A 22,894-nucleotide genomic window follows, 5' to 3' on the forward strand; every position below is an offset into this window, starting at 1 on the left:
ATTTTGATTGGTTTGTGCAAAAGTTATCGCGTCTACTAACTACGGGAAAGATTTATGTAATTTTTATTGTTTTTTTTTTTTACTAGTAATGGCGGCGATCTGCGATTTCTAGCTGGACTGCGACATTGCAGCGGACAGATCGGACCCCCTAACTGACATTTGTGACACTTTTGGGGGGACCAGTGACATTGCTACAGTAATAAAGTGCTAAAAATATCCACTGTTACTGTAATAATGACACTGGCAGGGAAGGGGTTAACACTGCTGGTGATCAAGGGGTTAAATGTGTACCTAGGGGCGTGTTTCTAACTGTGGGGGGACATGGCTTGTGAAATGACCATAGAGACATGTGTTCCTATATAGAAGGATCATAGGCACTCTGTGATCATCCCAGGGAGAAGAACGGTCGGCTGTGTTTACAATAGCTGAATGTTCTTCTCTCTCAGCAGGGAACGATCGCGGGTGTCAGGCGGCAATTGGAGCCGCCTGACCCATTCATCGGCTTCTCCGCTGCCGAGTGGGGGCGGGAGCTGCCAGCACATGACCGACTTAGACCTACGTCGATTTGCGCAGCAGAGCCACATTGCCGCAGTAAATAGGCGGAGGCCGGTCAGGAACCGGTTAACGGTCACTTTGTTGGAAATAAATCGGCGTCTAATCTCGGTGTGTTGGGTTTGTGAATTATTGGCTGAGTTTACCTTTTCCAGAAAATTACCAATACAGTCCAGGGGCAGAGTTGTATAAAGTACTCGAAACCCATACTTGAGTGAAAGTACAAGTGCTCGATCAAAAAGTGACTTGAGTAGAAGTGGAAGTGCTCGATCAAAAAGTGACTTGAGTAGAAGTGGAAGTGATCGATCAAAAAGTGACTTGAGTAGAAGTGGAAGTGATCGATCAAAAAGTGACTTGAGTAGAAGTACTAAAGTATTCAACTTTTTTGTACTTAAATATTGCAAGTAGTTTTTTTTTTTAATTTTGCTACTCAAGTACTGAAAGTAAAAGTACAAGTACTGTGTTATGTACAAGCAAAGGGAGACAGACTCCTAGATTGTATAAATAATCAAAGCACCACGTCCCAGTTGAATATGTAAAGGGAAAAGAAATAGGGCTCAAGGATTGAAGGGGACTTTGCAATAAGGGTGCTGGTAGAACAATATAATGGTACAACTAATGTATCAAAAAATATTAATTTTATTAAAGAAAACAAATCATTAAAAGTTAGCGTACTGTATTCAAACAGATACACAGCATCAATAAAAAACATTTACCATTTCAGACCATGTTCTTATATGCAGTTTAAATACCATAAAGTGTACAACAATTTCTACAAAAGGGTAAACCGTGTAGGGATTTATCCTGTACCGCAGAATATTGATGTTTTGTGCGGAAATGTGGAGATATCCACACGTTCAACCCGACATGTTTCACGGCCGGTAGCTGCTTCCTCAGGGGTATTATTTTACGCACATAGAGAGGGGAATATTTGTTACACACAAATTTTATGGTAAGAACACTGAAGTGGAAAAAAGAGAGAAAAAAAAAAAACAATGGGTAAGTATAAATATTCAAAGAATTTCTCATAATGTTAATGGTGTAGATATTAATACATTACAATGCAACATAACATTAAGTATTTTACAAATATGTCCTGCTGAGATAAATTGATCAAATATGGAAAAAAAATAGTGTATATCACACCTGTCTGGTATATGGTCAGTCACCAGAGTGGTATCATGTCAGGGCCGCAAGGTAAGGGGGAGGACCCCCCCGGGGCGGATACGGGAGCGTAAACAAAGAGAAGGGCAACACTGCTGGGGTAAGGACTTATATGTCTAAAATTGAAGAAAATTGTGTAAAGAAACAGATATTGGTATGGATCCTATATGGTATATAAGGTTCCATATATTAATTTGCATAAATGTCTAAATATAGGACTTTAATCATAATCTTACCCAAACTGCTCCCAAGAAATTGAATATGGGCAGGGGCGGGCAAAGATATGGTAACAACCATACGTATGGAAGGTAAGACAGGCAGGTTCTTATATTTTGCCACCTGGAAATAAATGGGACGGGTAATGTCACATAATTTAACAGCTCTATAAAATAGAACACACACCATGTGCTCCACCCATCATGCAGTGGTTGTAAACATAGTGAAAAAGTAGTCCAGCCTGGGTGCTTGGTGGAACCCTTAGTATGATATGTAATCACATGAAGTATCAATGTGGAATCATCTAGTAACATATATAATAAATTGTGATGAAGTATTAGAAAGTAGGGATCCATCAAGCACATAGTATGAAAAGAGGGGGGAAAAAATGTGACCGTGAAGGTATCCAAGAGAGTTATGAAAGAGCAAGGAAACAAATGGACTTGGTAAGATGAATAGGTAGACCAAACATCACAGAGAGTGGTGTCTTGGTCCATGTGGTTTAAAACCAATCGTAGGATTACCTGCAATGATGTGTCGACGAGGCGTCCCGACCCTGCAATGCAAGGAGAGACGCCCGCGTCGCCGCCTAAATGGTGAAAGCTCCACCCAGATGACGTGTAATGCGAGCGTGTCGCCGAGTCATCTGGGCTGGCGCCGGGAAGTGCGTGCGTGCGCGTCATTCGCGCCTGCGCACTGGCCAGCGGTCAAAACGTCATTGCCGTGCGACTGCAAGATACATGGAAACAACAAAGCCATGTCAGCAAGTCGGGGCGTGACGGAGACAGCCAGGGCATCACTCCAAAAACATAGGAATGATGCCCGACGTCACGTACCCGCCATAGGGGGAGGCACCCAAAGCGATCCTAAAGACATAGATAGCTCTCTTCTGGTGATAGGGACCAAAGACAAAGAAAAAATTCCCAAAACGATCCAATATCTCAGGGGACAATAATGTGTACAGAGATCAATATTATTCACAGTAAGCAAAATTCCGGATGTCAGACACAACACATTTTTGAATATATACATACATAGTATACAAGAATAGTCGCATGTACCATTGTATACAGAAATAAATTAATAAACAATGAGGAATACATCTCACTGAAAAAAAACCAAAAGTTTTATCCAGGCATAATATGTCTTGGAATATAAAACCCTAGGTATGAAGTTTTATGGATCCTTATAACATGGCTAGGTGAAGCCGGGCAGGCAAAGAAAAAAAAAAAAAGGAAGGGGAAAGAAAAACAGGGGGTAGGGGAGGAGGAAAGAAGGGTTATTTTGGAAATCAGTGGCAGATAACATCACAAGAACGATTTGTATGTGTGGGCTTCATTCAAACCCGGAGGAATAATGGCATTGAGTTTTTCAATCCATATAGTCTCGCGACGTAATATTTTCTTATCCCAGTTTCCTCCTCTAGGGTCCGGAGAAATAATCTCAAGGACCCTAAAGGAGACACAGGAATTATCAAACCTGTGATGCAGGCCGATATGTTGAGTAACCGGGGTGAGGATCTTGCCCCCCCCCAGAGTAATAGACATGATCGCCCACCCTTTGTCCAAATTGCCTAATCGTTTTGCCAACGTAGAAGGCTGAGCATTGGCAGCTCATGAGGTAAATTACTCCACGCGTGGAGCAGTCGGCATATCCAGGAAGTTTGTGGATAGAGCCGTTAGGTAGTCGTGTAATAGGGCCCTCCTCGATCCAGGGGCAACGGGGACAATCACCACAACGGTAAGTCCCCGAAATCCGCCTAGGTCGAGGGGGGTCACTGCGATAATGACTTTTAATGAGGAGATCACGAAGGGATGTCCCTCTTCTAAAGACCAACTCTGGATATTCCTTCACATATTTGGAAAGAGTTGTTTCTTCGCTCAGAAGGTGCCAATGCTTCTGAAAGATGGCTCTTAGCTGTTTATTGCTGTCAGAGTATTGAGTTATTAGTTTTACAGTTTGATTAGAGTTAGTTTTGGTCTTCTTTTGTAGTATGTCCCTTCTACTCTGGTTCTTCGCCTTGTTAAAGGCCTTCCTCAGAGTAGTACGGGAATAGCCTCGTAAAAGTAGTCTTTTTTTTTTTTTACCTTCCATACGTATGGTTGTTACCATATCTTTGCCCGCCACTGCCCATATTCAATTTCTTGGGAGCAGTTTGGGTAAGATTATGATTAAAGTCCTATATTTAGACATTTATGCAAATTAATATATGGAACCTTATATACCATATAGGATCCATACCAATATCTGTTTCTTTACACAATTTTCTTCAATTTTAGACATATAAGTCCTTACCCCAGCAGTGTTGCCCTTCTCTTTGGTTACGCTCCCGTATCCGCCCCGGGGGGGTTCTCCCCCTTACCTTGCGGCCCTGACATGATACCACTCTGGTGACTGACCATATACCAGACAGGTGTGATATACACTATTTTTTTTCCATATTTGATCAATTTATCTCAGCAGGACATATTTGTAAAATACTTAATGTTATGTTGCATTGTAATGTATTAATATCTACACCATTAACATTATGAGAAATTCTTTGAATATTTATACTTACCCATTGTTTTTTTTTTTTTTCTCTTTTTTCCACTTCAGTGTTCTTACCATAAAATTTGTGTGTAACAAATATTCCCCTCTCTATGTGCGTAAAATAATACCCCTGAGGAAGCGGCTACCGGCCGTGAAACATGTCGGGTTGAACGTGTGGATATCTCCACATTTCCGCACAAAACATCAATATTCTGCGGTACAGGATAAATCCCTACACGGTTTACCCTTTTGTAGAAATTGTTGTACACTTTATGGTATTTAAACTGCATATAAGAACATGGTCTGAAATGGTAAATGTTTTTTATTGATGCTGTGTATCTGTTTGAATACAGTACGCTAACTTTTAATGATTTGTTTTCTTTAACCACTTGCCGACCGCCGCACGACTATCTACGTCGGCGGTCAGCCCCTCACAGGCAAACTAACGTAGGGCTACGTTGCTTGCTTGTGAGGGTCTAGGGAGCGAGCGCGCGCCCCCGGGGGCGCGCTCCCGCGTGGTCACGGACCCCCCCGCGCGTGTGACCAGCGGACCCGATGTCCGCCGGTCACTCGGCGATCGGCGGGGGAGAGGGAGAATGTCAGGCAGCTTGTGTAAACAAACTGCCTGTCATTCTCCTCGCTGCAAAGACACTGATAAAACGGATCTGGTATGTAGATCCGTTGATCAGTGTCCTTACAGCTAGAGCCACAGCCAATCACAGTAGAAACCACGCCCCTAGGGACACACACAGCCCCTCCCTTCCAAATAAAGTTAACCCCTTCACTACCAGTGTATTTTTACAGTAACAGTGCATATGTATAGCACTGATTACTGTAGAAATGTCACTGGTAACCCCAAAAGTGTCAAAAATGTCAGTCAAGGGTCCGATCTGTCCGCCGCAATGTCGCAGTACCGCAAAAAAAATCGCAGATCGCCGCCATTACGCGTTAAAAAAAAAAACAACAAAAATGACAAAAATCTTTCCCTTTGTTAGTAAACGCGATAACTTTTGCGCAAACCAATCAAAATACGCTTTTTGCGATTTTTTGTACCAAACATAGGTAGCATAAAACAAATTGGCCGAAAATTTTTAAAAATTTTGATTTTTACATTTTTTTTGGGGGAATTTCATATAAAAAAATGTGAAAAATATTGCTATTTTTGCAAAATTGACGCTCTTTTTTTGTTTATAGCGCGTGATCAAAAAATCGCACAGGTGATCAAATACCACCAAAAGAAAGCTCTGTTTGTGGGAAAAAAAGGACGTCAAATTCGTTTAGGTACAGCGTCGCACGACCGCGCAATTGTGCGTTAAATTCACGCAGTGCCGAATCGCAAAATACCCCCTGGTCGGAATGGGGGTAAAATCTTCCGGGGCTTAAGTGGTTAATAAAATTAATATTTTTTGATACATTAGTTGTACCATTATATTGTTCTACCAGCACCCTTATTGCAAAGTCCCCTTCAATCCTTGAGCCCTATTTCTTTTCCCTTTACATACTGTGTTATGTAGTTATTAAAGAAAGAAGTCAAAAGTTTGAACATCATATTGTTTTTTATTATTTCAAATGCAGCTTTTATTTATACATACAGTAGCTTTTATTTTCGTATGCGCTGATAATACACATGTTTTGAGCTTCATGAAACCTGCCATCTACTGTTCTGGCAGTGGTAATTTTTATAATTGTAACGAGTAACTATGCAGCACAAAAAAAAAAAAAATATCGGAGTAGAAGTATTGAAATCATTGAAAAAATGTAGTGAAGTAAAAGAGGAAGTAGGAGAAAAAAATTCTACTCTAGGAAAGTACAGATACCGCCTTTCCGTACTTAAGTACAGTAGTAAAGTAGTTCTACTTAGTTACTATACATCTCTGTCCAGGAGTCATGGGAGAGACTACAACACCGCCCAGCTAGATTCATTGTTCATTAACCCCTTAGTGACACCTGAACACAAGTTTTTTTTTTTTTTTTTTTTAATCATATTTTTATTGAAATTTTTCTTTACAAGAAAAAGCAATAACAAACATACAATTGATAACATTGTAGGTAACAAGACAGCGCTCACCATATAAAGTAAAGGAATTGTCCACCAAACTATATGAAGGAGCAAGGCAGCCTACGGGGGGAGGGGATAGTAGGAAGGCAGGATTCTATACCTGGACCCCTGAGGGGCCAAGGGGGTGACTTTAAGCTGCGTCTTGTAAAAAGTAATACTCAGAAATCTAAGAGCCGGTTCACACTGGGGCGACCTGTCAGGCGACCTGGTCGCCGTAGGTCGCCTGCCATAGAGAAGCTGTGGACCCGTTCTAATAGGAGTGACACAAGTTGCTCCAACTTAGAAAAAGGGTCCTGAGCTTCTTTGGGGTGACCCAGAGCGACCTGCATTGACTTCAATGTTATGAAGTCCGTGCCGGCCGCTCCGAGGTCGCAGTGCGAGCAGCGCACCACGACTTGTGAGGTCGCCTCGGCAAGTCGGATCGCTCTAATGTGAACCGGCTCTTAATCCAAATATAAATTTAGCCATGTAAACAAAATAACCGTTTTCTCTCGGAGGAGGCTAAGGGGAGAAACTAGAGACCTGGAAATCTAGTTTAGTGTAATTAAAACAACCTATGCTCTAGACATGTACGTTAGAAATAACATATTGAGAAGAATAACGAGGCCTGAAGTCTTCTGACTACTAACGAGTAGTTGGGAGAAAAGGGTAGAAGTGAAGTAGGGAGGAAGGGGTAAAAGGTGGAAGAGATAGGACAAGTCACTCCTCCCGACTCTGTCGAAGTATACCAAGAGAATTGGATGTGTCAGCCTTTCGGTACCAGTCCGTATAGCGGAAAGAAGACATAAGTGCAGTTATTTCCATGCTGGAGAAAGAATGCTCAATATAATTCTGCCAAGGAGAAAAACATTTTTGGGAGGGAGCATAGTTTTGGATTTTGCTGTCCAATTTCTCCTTGAATAGAAGATCTATTAGGTCTTTGCATACCATGGAAACCCGAGGTTGAGACAATCCAAGTTATCATAATGGCCCTCCTGGCAGCAAGTAGGCATATGTAAGTCCAAGGTGAGTTAATAGCCGTATCACGCCAGTCACGGGTATTGGATTGGGGGGGATTTTCAAAGCTGAAAAGGTAAAGGAGGGGGAACTTGGGAGTGTTCTTTCCAGAGATGTCGGTGAGATAGATGGATATTTTTTCCCAAAAGTCCGCAATAGGTGGGCATTCCCAAAGCCTGTGTAGTAAAGAAGGTTTATGAAGGCCACACTTAGGACATTGGAGATGAAAAGGCCTATTTTCGTCAGAAGAGGTGAACGGGGCATAGGCTCTATGTACAATTTTGAATTGAGTTTCCCTCCAATTTTCGTTAATCATATGCTTGCAAGTCCTGAGGTGTCCACGTATGATCTCTTCATTGATAAAAGGGTCAGGGAAGTCTTTATTCCACGAGGTTGTAAGGTTTTTTCCAGGAGAAGAAGACTGGTGTAGCAGGAGACGTTTGTAAACGTCAGAGATGGAGTAGGAGCGTAGTCTAATAGGGTCATCAAGAAAGGAAGGAGAAAATCTCTTGGGCTTTGATGGGCATTTCGATTGAACAAAGGCAATGGACTGGTTATAGTAAAATTTATGGCGAGATGGTAAGCTGAATTTTGTCATAACCTCTGTAAATGGAAGAGGCAGTGGCGTAGCGTGGGTTGTCAGCGCCCGGGGCAAGGCAAGCAATTTGCGCCCCCTAACCTGCAGACTTTTAGTACTCCCTGAGTCTCTTCCTACAATAGTACTGACCAGCCTGATTCCTACACTGACCACTACACTAACCTACCTGATTCCTACACTGACCTACCTGTCCACTTCACTAACCTACCGGATTCCTATACTGGCAACTGGACTGACCTCTACACTGTCCACTACACTGACCACTGCACTGACCTACCTGATTCCTAAACTGACCACAACAGGAACCTACCTGATACCTAAACTGACCACTAAACTGACCTACCTGTCCACTACACTACACTGTCCAGGCTGGTCAGTGTAGTGCAGTGGTCAGTGTAGTGCAGTGGTCAGTGTAGTGCAATGGTCAGTGTAGTGCAATGGTCAGTGTAGTGGTCAGTGTAGTGTAGTGGTCAGTGTAGTGTAGTGTAGTGGTCACTACACTGACCACTACACTGTCCACTACACTACACTGACCACTACACTACACTGACCACTACACTACACTGACCACTACACTACACTGACCACTACATAACACTGTCCACTACACTATACTGTCCACTACACTACACTGATCACTACACTATACTGTCCACTACACTAAACTGACCACTACACTCCCCTTTCCCCTCTACACTACACTGTCCACTACACTACCCACTACACTATACTGTCCACTACACTATACTGTCCACTACACTACCCACTGCACTATACTGTCCACTACACTACCCACTACACTATACTGTCCACTTCTCTACACTACCCACTACACTACACTACACTGTCCACTACACTACACTGTTCACTACACTACCCACTGCACTATACTGTCCACTACACTACCCACTACACTACACTGTCCACTACACTACACTACCCACTACACTACACTACCCTGTCCACTACACTACACTACACTACCCACTACACTTCACTACACTGTCTACTACACTACACTGTCCACTACACTACCCACTGCACTATACTGTCCACTACACTACACTACCCACTACACTACACTGTCCACTACACTACACTACCCACTACACTACACTACCCTGTCCACTACACTACACTACCCACTACACTATACTGTCCACTACACTACACTACCCACTACACTACCCTGTCCACTACACTACCCACTACACTATACTGTCCTCTACACTACACTACCCACTACACTACACTACACTACCCACTACACTACACTACCCACTACACTACACTGTCCACTACACTATACTACACTACCCACTACACTACCCACTACACTATACTGTCCACTACACTATACTGTCCACTACACTACACTACCCACTACACTACCCTACCCACTACACTATACTGTCCTCTACACTACACTACCCACTACACTACACTACCCACTGCACTACACTGTCCACTACACTACACTACACTACCCACTACACTACCCACTACACTACACTACACTACCCACTACGCTACACTGTCCACTACACTACACTACCCTACACTACACTACCCTGTCCACTACACTACCCACTACACTATACTGTCCTCTACACTACACTACCCACTACACTACACTACCCACTACACTATACTGTCCACTACACTACACTACCCACTACACTACACTACCCTACCCACTACACTATACTGTCCTCTACACTACACTACCCACTACACTACCCACTGCACTACACTGTCCACTGCACTACACTACACTACCCACTGCACTACACTACACTACACTACCCACTACACTACACTACCCACTACGCTATACTGTCCACTACACTACACTACCCACTACACTACACTACCCTGTCCACTACACTACCCACTACACTATACTGTCCTCTACACTACACTACCCACTACACTACCCACTACACTATACTGTCCACTACACTACACTACCCACTACACTACCCACTACACTACACTACCCTACCCACTACACTATACTGTCCTCTACACTACACTACCCACTACACTACACTACCCACTACACTACCCACTACGCTATACTGTCCACTACACTACCCACTACACTACACTACCCTGTCCACTACACTACCCACTACACTACCCACTACACTATACTGTCCACTACACTACACTACCCTGTCCACTACACTACCCACTACACTATACTGTCCTCTACACTACACTACCCACTACACTACACTACCCACTGCACTACACTACACTACCCACTACACTACCCTGTCCACTACACTACACTACACTGACCACTACATTATACTACCCACTACACTACCCAATACACTATACTACACTATCCACTACATTGTCCAGTACACTGACAACTACACTACACTGTCCTACCTACAGTATTCCTATACTGATCACTACACAGCGTGACCCTAACTGCTCTGTCCTAACTCACCTTAACTCTGACCCTAACTCACTCTGTCTATCTTTCTGGCTGCTGCGGCTGCCTCTGACACACTGCTAGACTGTAAAAGGACGTACCTGAGATCCAGCAGAGGAGGAGGAGAAGATTGTGTGGTGGAAGTTCACAGTCCGGAGGCGGGACTCCCATGCGCGCCACATGATGTGCCACCCGGAGGCGAGGAGAGGAGAAGGAGAAGATGCTGGAGGTGCCGAGGCGGGACTCCCGTGCGCATCTGACACCTGATCACAGACAAGCCAGCCCCGCCCCCCCCCCCTGCTGCACGTGACCCTATTCGCCCAATAACAGGGCGCAGCGGAACATGGCTGTCTGGGGACACTGTAAAAAAATTAAGAGAACAGGCAGGAGTGACACACGGGCGTGGGATTGCGCCCCCCTAAATATTGCGCCCGGTGCGGCCGGCCCCCCCTGCACCCCCCACGCTACGCCACTGGGAAGAGGAGTTCCCAAATCAGGGTTAAACAATTGCACAGCAAGTATAAGTGAATGGTCCTTCCAAAGATTATAGGCTGTGTAATTAGAGCTTTGAGGAAACTTGGGGTTTCCATGTATGGGGAGAAGTCTTGAGACGAAAGGTGAAAGTTTGAGCTTTTTCCTGATCTCTCTCCAGGTGATTACTGTATATCTGAAAAGTATGTTGTTACGAAGATGTGAGGGTAGAGAGGACCAGGAAGAGTGGAGTAGGCCATTCAATGTGTATAGGGAGACGCAGTCCATTTCCAGTTTTAAATTTGTGTATTTTGAAGAAGAAAGCCAGTCTAGACAATATCTAGCTAAACCTTTGCTCCTGGGGAGACATAATTTCAAGAGGGATATACGGGACCTGCCACCGTCCCAGAGAAAAGTTCTAAAAGATTTATTTAGGGCTTGAATATCTGTGTGTTTTAATAATAAAGGTAGTGTCTGTAATGGATACAGCAGCCATGGGAAAGTAACCATTTTAAGAAGATGGCATCTCCCGAGGAGCGAAAGGGGCAGGGATCTCCAGGTCTCTAGTTCTTTCCTTATTTTAGTAAACAAAGGGGGGATAGTTATATAGAGAAGAGGGATCCCTGCCCATTTTAATTCCAAGATAAGTAATAGATTGGGTGGCAATAGAAAAAGAAAGTGAGGAGGCAAAGTCAGTAGAGGAGCTGGGAGTAAGAGGAAGTACCTCGCTTTTGTCATAGTTTACACGTAAACCCGAGCAACGTCTGAAGATATCCAAATCACTTTTTAGTTGGGTTATGTCTTGTTTCAGATTGGAGCAGTGGCGGCTGGTGCTCAAAATTTTTGGGGGGGTTTTGGCTGCAAGAAACTTAATAACCCGGCAGTGGAAGGTGGATGAGGCACCTAAGGTATCTGCAGTCCTAGACTTGGCAATGTATATTGTGGTGTTCGTGGCTATCCAATAATTGATATATGCATCTATGGCTTCCTTTAAGCTGACCTTCCCCTCCCTCCCCCCCCCCCCCACTGCCTTACTCTATTCCTCCTCAATCTTCTACTTTTCATCTGCTTCAGTAGTGGTTATTTGACACGTTTGCTGTATTAAGACATGAGGTTATTACGTATTACTGTATATCACTTCCCTGATGGGTAACATGGTCCTCGTGCCATTCCTCCTCCCCCCTGCCTTCTCTTTCTTACCCCTCTCCCTCTCCCATTTCACCATTTCCCTCCCCCTTCCATCTTCCCCCCCCCTCCCCTCCTCCCCCTCCCTCCCCTCCTCCCCCTTCTCCTTCCCTCTCCCTCCCCCTCCCTCCCCTCCTCCTATCTCCCTTCCCTCCTCCCTGTCCCCCCCTCCTTTCCCCCTCTCACCTCTCTCCCTACTCCCTCGTCTTCCCCCTCCTCTCTTCCTCTTCTTCACTCTCCCTCTCTCTCCCCTCCTTCCCCTTCCCTCCTTCCCTCTTCCATCTCCCCCTTTCTTCTCCTCTCCCTCCCTTCCTCCCCATCCTCTTCCTCCGTCCCCCTTCCCCTCTCCCCTGTCCCTCTTCTCTATGCCCCCCCCTCCATATGCCCCCTCTCGACCACATCTTTGGTACGACTACCATGCATAGAGCCCTGTCTGATATACTTTGTACCAAATGTACTGTTGATATTTGACCAAGCAAGTTGTAACCTTACTTTGTAACTGTTACTTTTCATTCTATATCTCTTATGTTCTGAAAAAAATTTTGGGGGGGCGCAAACAGAAAAATGTAATAGGCATTGCTTTGCGGCAAAAAACGCTGTAAAACAAATGCGTGACTTTGAGGTCGCAAAAGTGTGAAAGGGGCCTTCAGTAAAGAAGGTATAGTGTGCCCCCTGTCAATGCAGAGTGACCAGCATGCTCCCTTTTAATGCAGAGAGACCAGCGTGCCCTCTTTCAATGCAGAGAGACCAGCGTGCCCCCCTTTCAATGCAGAGAGACCAGCGTGCCCCCCTTTCAATGCAGAGAGACCAGCGTGCCCCCCTTTCAATGCAGAGAGACCAGCGTGCCCCCCTTTCAATGCAGAGAGACCAGCGTGCCCCCCTTTCAATGCAGAGAGACCAGCGTGCCCCCCTTTCAATGCAGAGAGACCAGCATGCCCCCTTTCAATGCACAGTGACCAGCGTGCCCCCTTTCAATGCAGATAGACCAGCGTGCCCCCTTTCAATGCAGATAGACCAGCGTGCCCCCTTTCAATGCAGAGAGACCAGCGTGCCCCCTTTCAATGCACAGTGACCAGCGTGCCCCCTTTCAATGAACAGTGACCAGCGTGCCCCCTTTCAATGCACAGTGACCAGCGTGCCCCCTTTCAATGCACAGTGACCAGCGTGCCCCCTTTCAATGCACAGTGACCAGCGTGCCCCCTTTCAATGCACAGTGACCAGCGTGCCCCCTTTCAATGCACAGTGACCAGCGTGCCCCCTTTCAATGCACAGTGACCAGCGTGCCCCCTTTCAATGCACAGTGACCAGCGTGCCCCCTTTCAATGCAGTGACCAGCGTACATGCCCCCTTTCAATGCAGTGACCAGCGTACATGCCCCCTTCAATGCAGTGACCAGCGTACATGCCCCCTTTCAATTTAGTGACCAACGTACATGGCCCCTTTTTAATGCAGTGACCAGTGTACATGCCCCCTTTCAATGCAGTGACCAGCGTACATGCCCCTTTCAATGCAGTGACCAGCGTTAATGCCCCCTCTCAATGCAGTGACCAGCGTTAATGCCCCCTCTCAATGCAGTGACCAGCGTACATGCCCCCTCTCAATGCAGTGACCAGCGTAAATGCCCCCTTTCAATGCAGTGACCAGCATACATGTCCCCTTCAATGCAGTGACCAGCGTACATGCCCCCTGTCAATGCAGTGACCAGCGTGCATGCCCCTTCAATGCAGTGTGGGCCCCCCCGAGACCAGTGCACTTACCTGGAGCAGCCGCGGCGGCTTCTCTTCAGTCCTGGGAGCGGCTTCTCCTCACTGTGTCCCCCGGCGGCGGGTCTCCACTCTCCTCGAGTCCTCCCGCTCCTGCCTCCTCCTCGGCCTATGGCATGGGGTTTGCCTTGCGGCCAATCAGGAAGCCGGTATTAAACCGGCTTCCTGATTGGCCAGGAGGAGGATCGGTGTGACAATAGCAAATTTTTATTCGCTATTGTCACACAATGGGTGGGCTCGGGGCGCAATGTTCTGGCTCTAATCAGGTGATTAAAAAAAAAAAACCCCATTAAGCTCCATGCGTCCGGCGCTACTGCATGCAGATTAGGGGGCCGGACGCATGGATGGGGGGGGGGCGGCGCCCACTTGATTGGAGGTAAAAATCAGCATGTCACCCACAAAGAGGGCAGTGCGGACGTCATGGTAATACCGTGTAGAGGAGAGACTTGGGTCAGATATAGGGACAAGGGCTCTCTAGCCAAATTAAAAAGGAGGGGTGATAGGGGGCATCCCTGTCTAGTTCCTTTGTGTAATGGGAAGGACTCTGATGGGAAGGACAAAGTGAGAAGAGAGGCCTTAGGAGAGGAGTGCATGTTATGGAGGAAGCTGATGAAGTTCCCTGAAAAGCCCAGTTTTGCAAGGACCAGAAAACGCCACTCGAAGCTGACATTATCGAATACCTTTTCCGCATCTAAGGTGTGTAGCACTACAGGTAGGTGCTAGGCAAATGTATAGTGGGCCTTGTCTGCCTAACAGCAGGACTGTGATTTACTCAGTTAGAATGTCAGGGCTTCCAGATGTGCCTGCTGAGGGGAGAAATGTCCCCACTGGCTCCTGTGAGAGGCTTCTCATAGGGCAGTGTGGGAAGCCCAATCAGGGGACACATCCCAGCTTGTAACTACCCCAGAAGGAAGATTATGCTGCAAAGGATTCTGGGAGTGGGTATATGTTTGGGGGGGGGGGAGTGCATGGCACGGTGTCTGTGTCGGTAGCAGAGTCCCAGGACGGAGAGTACGGCTGTCTCTCCTCCTGTCTGAGGAAGAGGATGTCTCAGGGGGGCCCCTGAGTGTCAGGAGCGTGCTGAGGGGATCCGGTGTGCTGAGAGCCTGCGGAGAGAGAGAGAGATAGAGGGGTCCAGTCCCAGGAAAGCCTACACAGGTCGTGAGTACTGAGGATTGCCCCTGGGGGTCTGCCTGCAGTTAGAGGGCACCGCTCCGGAAGAGGTTCTGGGATCCAGTGCCAGCTAGTTGTAAAGGGGGTACCTAGGTTGAGGACCCTGAAGCTACAGAGGGGGTATAGTCAGTGGACCCTGAAGAGTTCCAGTTAAAGGGGGCACCTGCAGTTGGGCCCTGAATTGTACAGTGTGTACCAGTGGAAGTTACAGTTCTACAGAGTTCTACAATATACTACCTCAAGTCAGTGCATGGCGGAGGGAAGTATTCAGTGACTGTAGCAGTACTGCAGTTTTTAGAAGTCTTACAGTTCACAGTCCTGGATCTTCTGGACTTTATGTCGAGGATTTAGCACTTCTATCAAGTTACAGTGTGTTCTAAGTGTTGGAGAGCGTTGACTGGCGCCGGCTGGCGTCAGGGAAGCGTCAGCAGGCATTTTTCAGAAACAAAGTCCCAAGTGTAATTAGTTGAAGCCTAAGGAGTATCCCACTCATTCCCTTCTCCCATCCTTATCTACAATAAAACCACAAAGATGCCGAAGTTGTCCATGTCTCAGTTTCTACACCCAGGGCTGCAGCTCACATGGGCTGGAAAGGTAACCGGTAATGATGGCAGACCCACATTAGGCCACAGGCCTGGAAAACCTGCTACAGGTGATAATGGCAAGATATTCTAAGGGGTGAGTCTGAGCGTATGACAAAGCTAAAAGTACCTTCCTAATATTAGAGGTAGCCGAGCGACCCTTGACAAAGCCAGACTGGGCATCTGAAATAAGTGAAGCGAGAATTTCAGAAAGTCGCAGGGATATGATCTCGGATAGAATTTTACTGTCGACATTCAGTAAGGAAATGGGGCGGTAAGAGCCTGGCAATGTAGTATCTTTGCCCTTTTTGCTAATTAATTTGATGCAAGCGAATTCCCCAGTAGGTAACCTCCCATTTTCTTCCCGCATACAGGTGTAAATAGAGGATAGCAAAGGCAGAATGTCGGGAGGCATAATTTTGTAAAAATCCATAGAAAGGCCATCCGGTCCCGGTGCCTTGTTGGGGGAGGATGATTTAACTACTAATTCAATTTTGACTTGTGTGATGGGGGCATTTAACATATCTAAAGAGGGTTGGGGTTTAGAGGTGAGATTAAATTTGTCAAGGACCGACTTGGCTAAAGAGATGTCAATGGAATCTTTACTATATAATGAGGTGTAAAAATCTATAAGGATAAAGGCAATGTCAGTTTGAAAGGAGGTGAGATTGCCCCTGGAGTCACGTAGAGCGGTAATATGCGTTTGACTATAAGAACCTCTGGTCAACCTGGCGAGTAACTTCCCTGCCTTATTGCCATGCTTATGGCAGAGGAGGTCGAATCTCGCCTTCCTAGTTTGTTCTTGGTGTTCAGCCCATAGGTCAAAATCTCTTTTGGCTTCCTACCAGAGTCTTCTGGTCTCGGGGGTGCTCTGTAGAGTCAGTGCAGTTTGGGCTTGTCGAAGTCGTAGACTTGCCTGTCGAGATTTGGTTAAGGAGTTTTTCTTAAATTTAGAAACACATGCTATCATTTTACCTCTAAGAAAGGCTTTTCCGGTCTCCCAAAGTAAAATCAGGTCTATGTCTGGAGTATGGTTGAATCTGACGAACTCAGATCGGGCCTCCTGAAGCATCTTTTGGAAGTCTTGATTTTTGGCCAGAAAGGTGGGAAACCTCCACAGTTTAGGTGTGTCTAACGGGGGGCCACTTGAGATCTCAATAGAAATGGGGGCATGGTCTGAAATGACCAGCTCATGAATGGTTGATTCGGGGATAAAGGGGAGGAGGTCAGGGGTGCAGAAAAAGTAATTCTGTCTAGCCCATGAGTCGTGAGGATTCGAGTAAAAAGAAAATTCCCTGTCAAGGGGATGCATAAGTCTCCAAATGTCAATCATGTGAGCTGCGTCCATAGTGATGGAGAGGTGGGAGTCAGAAATAGAGGAATTTCCCCTGGAGGTGGGAGGGGAGTGAGACTCGGAGGAGTGTTTCTTGTCTTCCACTGAGGACATCACCGAGTTGAAGTCACCTCCCACCACCATGAGGGAGTGCGGTGGATCCAGCATCCATCGAGAGAGTGGAGAAAAACTGGGGGGTGAACACAGTTTTGTAACTCTGACATGTGTTAGTAAAACTATACATATCATTGCAACTACTTTAAATTTCAAAATGTATTCTTTATTGGAGTTTTACAAAAAACAAACAAACATGTAAACTCCAAAACCGTAGTTGTAAACAGATGTTCCAACTAGAAATAGGTACAACTAATTAACAGTATCATGATATATGTAAACAGTAGGTTTCTAAATGAAGTGAAGTCGGTCAGGTAGAAAAATACAAGAATAAGATCTAGAGGCGGGGGGAGTAGGGTTAAGTTGAGGGAACGGGGAAGGGTATTAGGGAGGCAGGAGGGAGCACCAGCAGGTTTGGAGTATAGAGACAGGTGATCAAAAGGTACTTCACATTGGATCAGTTATATTTGAACAGTACATTTTGGATGATGTAACCAAAGCGACCACATAACCCTACAATTACAGGTTTTTCCTAGCGACTATTCTTTCCATTTCATATTGGAAGATGAAATTAGCTATAGTGTTCGAGATGGAAGAGATTTCACAGGTTTTCCATAGCCTAGTGATGTTTGGTTTCATTTGTATAGTAAGTGAATGACAATATATCGGTATTGGGGTGGGTACTTTTCTATGCCGATATATAGTAGGGCTAAAGCAGGAGTCGGGGGTGAGGGTATCCCAGTTATGGAGGAGATCAGAACAAATATTTGGTTCCAGAAAGAGCTTAGGGATTTGCAGAACCAGAGGGTGTGGGCAATGGATCTCATGCTTCCACAGTTTCTCCAGCAGGAGAGTGGGTGACCTGGGTACATTTTAGATAACCGGTAGGGCATCAAATATCATTTTTTTGGTAGGATTCCCAATGATTGGTGCAGTGGGATGCTTTAAAGGTTTCTCTAAATGCTCACAGCCACTGGTCTTGGGGATAGGAGTATTTATATCCTCAGCCCATTTGTTCAGGGTGTTCACTTGAGAGCAGGGTCGGGTTTTACTGAGGCAGGAATATGCCAGGGAGATACCTTTTTAGGGCAAGGTGTAGAGAAGTAATATTGAAACATTGGCACTGGGATAGACACTGTGGAGGGCAGGAAGTGAGAGATACTTGAGTTTATGTAGACTTCTGAGCTTGGGAGTTTAAACTCTTCCTGGAGAGCTATAAATATTTTTAGCAATTTGTTATTTACTATGTCGCCAATGGTGGAGATACCGGCGAAGTGCCAAAGGGAGAGGTTCAAGTCAGGGATACAGGAGGATATGGCCCTTAATGGTATTGGTAATGATCTAGCGGGTGAGTTAGGTGGGTGTGTGGCCAGAAGTTTTTTTCCAGGCCAGAAGGGATGCTGAGAGTGTAGAGCTAGTATTCTGTGGGGTTGGGGAGTATCCTGCTGCAGGCAGTAAGAGGTAGTCTGTTAGGGTAGCGGGCTGTGAATACGAAGCTTCCATTATTTACTTTTTTTTTTTCTGGTGTAGGATGACACCAAAAGTATATGTAGCACCCTACAGGTAGGTGCTAGGCAAATATATAGTGGGCCTTGTCTGCCTAACAGCAGGGCTGTGATTTATTCAGTTAGGGTGTCAGGGCTTCCAGATGTGCCTGCTGAGGGGAGAAGTATCCCCACTGGCTCCTGTGAGAGGCTTCTCATAGGGCAGTGTGGGAAGCCCAATCAGGGGACACATCCCAGCTTGTAACTACCCCAGAAGGCAGATTATGCCACAAAGGATTCTGGGAGTGGATATAGGTTTGGGGGGAAGTGCATGGCAATGTGTCTTTGGCAGGAGCAGAGTCCCAGGAGGGAGAGGACAGCTGTCTGAGGAAGCGTATATCTCGGGGTGTCTCCTGAGTATCCACAGAGTGCTGAGTTGAGCTGAGGGGATCCGGTGTGCCGAGAGCCTGCAGAGAGTGAGAGGGGTCCAGTCCCAGGAAAGCATACACAGGTCGTGAGTACTGAGGATTGCCCTGGAGGTCTGCCTGAAGTTAGAGGGGACCACTCCGGAAGAGGTTCTGGGATCTAGTTATCAGCTAGCTGAAAAGGGGGTACCTAGGTAGAGGACCCTGAAGTTGCAGAGGGGGTACATAGTCAGTGGACCCTGAAGAGTTCAACGTCAAAGGGGGCACCAACAGTTGGACCCTGAATTGTACAGTGTGTATCAGTAGAAGTTACAGCTTTACCGAGTTTTTCATTATACTACCTCAAGCCAGTGCAAGGAGGAGGGAAGTATACACAGGGCCGGCGCTCCCGCTAGGCGAACTAGGCACCCGCCTATGGCGCACTGCCGCCTAGGGGCGCACTTCTGTCTAGACTAGCCTAGCCAGGAGGGTGTAGGCTGGCCCCGATGGATCATTAGATGTCATCTTGCCGGGCTCGGCGGAAGCCGTGGCTGGCACAGCTCCGCCGGAATACTGCTGTGTCTTCTGTGTCTGTGCCCTGAGACAGTGTGTGTGCATTGCTGCTGTGCAGTCCTCACGGTTCGTCCGGGCAGCGCTGTCCGTGCATAGATACGATTGGTGGTGGTGACGCCCCTCCCTGTGGCCTTGCTGGCACTGTGTACTTGTCTGACTATCGAGGACACAGGTCAGAGATGCATAGCGCGACATCCCATAGAGCGCGAGAAGTTTCACTCCCTGAGTGCAGATATTGGCGGGTGTCATATTGTGTCATATTGTGTCATATGTTCGCAGCTAGAGGATATCGCCTGCTCTATATCGGCCTGGGGTTGGAGGACTTCTAATGTCAGCAAACGGCCTCATCCAGAGGCTTTGTTGTGGACACAAGAACTAACATCTCACCTAGGTCAGTAGTGTGGCATCATGCCTGTGTCTGTGAAGATGATACAAGATGAGCTGATGGTCTTTGGGGTTGATTTTGAGGATGATGAAGTCCCCGATAAATTAATCCTTATGCTCCCAGGATGTTGGGTTGAATGAGTATTATTAATGTCCCAACATTTCTTGGATACCTACCTGTCTTAGCGTTTTTGCCTTTTGCATTGATTTTCAGGCCATCTGGCTTTGGTAAGCTGCCATTCTCCTTCTGCTTTCAGTGTTGGTGTCTGCACTCATTGAAGTTTGGGGAGGATCATCCTTTTGCACATGCTGGGACTTGTGGTGCTTCTCTTTTTGGACCGGAGGAGGGAATGCCACACACATACATATATATATTTATATATAAAAATGTGTGTATACACACTTTTTATATATATATATATATATATATATATATATATATATATATATATATATATTTCTCTATCGCTCATTGACAGACGTAGTCCTCAGTGATTCAACACCCTCGGGTTATGCTGCCCTCTACAGGAGTAGGACTAGACAGGAAAGAAAACGTTCTGGCCACACCCTAGGGGCAGTCCCAGAGGGTATATCCTCTCACTTCCTGCTCTAGCAAATCAGTTTTTTTCTGTCTAGTTAGGAGTAAGGACCTAGATACCTTGCTGGGATCTTCGGTCCTGGCAGGATTTTTTTCTTAGAAAAGATTTTTTAGACAGCTTTTTTTCTCCAGTGTTCCTGTGAGATCTTCAAGCAAGAAAGCTGAACTGGGCGACGGGCTGGATGTTGAGATCCAGTGGTCACCCCAGTTCAGCCTACGAGCGCGTGCAGGCCATAGCTCCGCGCTGGGTCGGCCGCAACATAGTCCCACTGGACGGGGACTGACCCTGCGAGTTAAACGTCTCGCTGAAACGCCAAAGACCATGAGTCACGGCGTCCGTATTGGTCGACAGCCCTCCTACCTCGGTGGAGAGGGGTACTGTCAGGAGTTGGCGCCCGCCTGGTTCCGGTATGGAGAGTAGTATGTTCCCCCTTTCCCCCTAACGGGTCTTGTGGTGAACGCGGGCCCCTCTCTGTAATGGTAAGCATGGGTTCCCCTCTATCCTATAACATGTCACAGATCCCCCTAATTGAGTGTGATTTTTGTGTACAAGAAGCCAGGAGGCTTGGTTTGGGAGCTGACAATCTAATTGTAAAAATGTGAAAATGATTGTAGTCAGTGGCAGTACTAGAACTTTACTGTGATAGTATAAGGTATCCTACCTGTCAGAAGCCACAGGGCGATGTCTATACATGTATACTGCATTCCAGATCATTCCTCCAGCTAAGCAGATGCCTCCCGACGGCCACGGACCGCATACGGCCCGCCAGGGTCCGGTACCGCCGACCACGCTGACCACCATGAGGGTGAAGGGTTGTGAGGCCGAGATCCTTCTGCAGACATGCCGCTATTCTGTGCAGGCCGCCGCCATTGTCTGGTAGATCGCACGAGGCCGCCATTTTGGTGTAGCCTCGTGTCTCCAGCATGGGGGCGGCCATGTTTGAGGTGACTCAAACACCTCATGGAGCCAGGGGGAGGCGCCGGCAGGCGTGTTAAGGGGCGGAGCCGCCTCCTTTACCCAGGAAATAGGGCCAAAGACTTCCTGTCTGTAACAAGACAAGCACTGAGCAAGCTGATGAAAACTTCTGTGCATCAGGGATGAGCCTTGGGGTCTCTCTCTCTCTCTCGGGTCCAAAAAGGCAGGTAACACTGAGGGGCTCTGTTGCGACTGGGGGACACAAAAAAAAAAAAAGTTTTTTACTTTGTCATTTTTTGTCGCTGGCAAGTGTCTTGTATAATCATTGACCCTGCCGCATGGGTATCCCCACCTGATCCCCTCAAGGTGGCCGCAGGACCCTCCAGTACCCCACTTGTTTTTAATGCATTATCGGCAGTTTTGGAGTCTTTGGTATCCCGGGTGGAGGTGGCCTGTCAGGGACGGGGGTCAAGAAGCGACCCCCGCCTACCCCTATTGTTTATCAGATACTTCAGGGGCTGTTGTCTCAGGTAATATCTCCTCAGCAGTGAGGAGCACGTTTCTGCCTCCGGCATAGCACAAGAGTGGTGGATGCACTAGTTGTGTCCGTCCGGGAAACCTTTAGTCTTGAGGTTACACCGGCAGAGGTAGCTGAGACTGAGATTCCTTTTTGGTACTTGTTAGCCTACCAAAAGGGCGAAGGATTTTCCTTTACCCAAATGGGGTCGTTTTGAAACGAACCCCTGTTATTTCCAAACGCATGGCTAGGTGCTATCCGTTTGAGGAATTCCTCTTTATAGGATAGACGGTACCACCTGCTGTCTTGCCACAGACTGTTAGGATAAAAGGACCTCGTAATAACGAGGACCTTCCTTTTCTGCTCATAAAGAGTTGTTCGTTCCGTGAGGGCGGGCGATAAGGCGAAACCCTCCAAAGCCCCTTTAGAGGGGTTTCAAAGGGCGCTGGTCGGCTAAACAAAAAGTCCGGCTCAGCCAAGCCTGAAGATACAGCCTGATGCGCCCCTACCCATCTCTGGGGTGGGGGGGATGTCTTCACCGGTTTCTGGAGGACACAGGATCGAGTTTCGACCACTTCCACCGGTGCGATTCTTCCCTTCTAACATTGAACGGTTTCAGGGGTTCTATTCGAACCTATTCACAATGCCCAGGAAAGAGGGCAAGGTGCGTCCAAATCTGGACTTGGGAAGAAATAGAGTCCATCCGTACAGTGGTGGCCTCCCTGCATCAGGGGGATTTCCTGGCGTCCATAGACATTTAGGATGCCTATCTTTATATCCCCATCATCACAGGACATCAGCATTTTTTCGCTTTCCCAAAGATCATCCCTGG

The sequence above is a fragment of the Pelophylax lessonae genome, assembly GCF_965119305.1.
Source record: "Pelophylax lessonae genome assembly, chromosome: 13".
In the NCBI taxonomy this organism is placed as follows: domain Eukaryota; kingdom Metazoa; phylum Chordata; class Amphibia; order Anura; family Ranidae; genus Pelophylax; species Pelophylax lessonae.